The following is a 605-nucleotide window of genomic DNA, read 5'->3' on the forward strand; positions in this document are numbered from 1 at the left end:
CTGGCTGCAGTATTCACAAGTGGCCAGTGTGGAACCGTCTGTGTCGTCAATGAACAAATGGAGAAAGAAGATGGAATATATGAACAAACAGAATACTACACAGTCTCAAAAAACAAAAAAGCTTGTCATTTATGAAAATGTGCATGTAACAAGAAGTAACAAAGAGGCCCAGAGAGAAAAATGCCATGTCATTTCACTTACTTGTGGACTCTCAGAGAGCAGAGCTCACCGAGGCTGAGAAAAGGGTGGTTTCCAGGGATCGGGCAGGGAGGGTTGTGAGACAGGAAATCAACAGTAGCCTCGCCCAAGGTGCCTTGTTATACGGCGAGGGGACTAAGACCTTTACCTAACTCCATATGTAGAAACGAACTCAGAGTGGATCAAATACCTAATTATGAAATCTGAAGCTATAAAAGTCTTAGGAGAAACAGAGGTTAATATCCTCGTGACAGTGGCTTAGGCAAGAACTTACTGGATATGACACCAAGAACACTGGCAACGAAAGAAAAAATAGATCCAAAGGCAGCCCATAGACTGGGAGGAAACCGGAGTTGCGTGTCTGATGGAAGATTAATGTCGGAATGAACAGAAAACGATTAGCTCGC

Source organism: Octodon degus, unplaced genomic scaffold, assembly GCF_000260255.1.
Source record: "Octodon degus isolate 3935 unplaced genomic scaffold, OctDeg1.0 scaffold00084, whole genome shotgun sequence".
Taxonomy (NCBI): Eukaryota; Metazoa; Chordata; class Mammalia; order Rodentia; family Octodontidae; genus Octodon; species Octodon degus.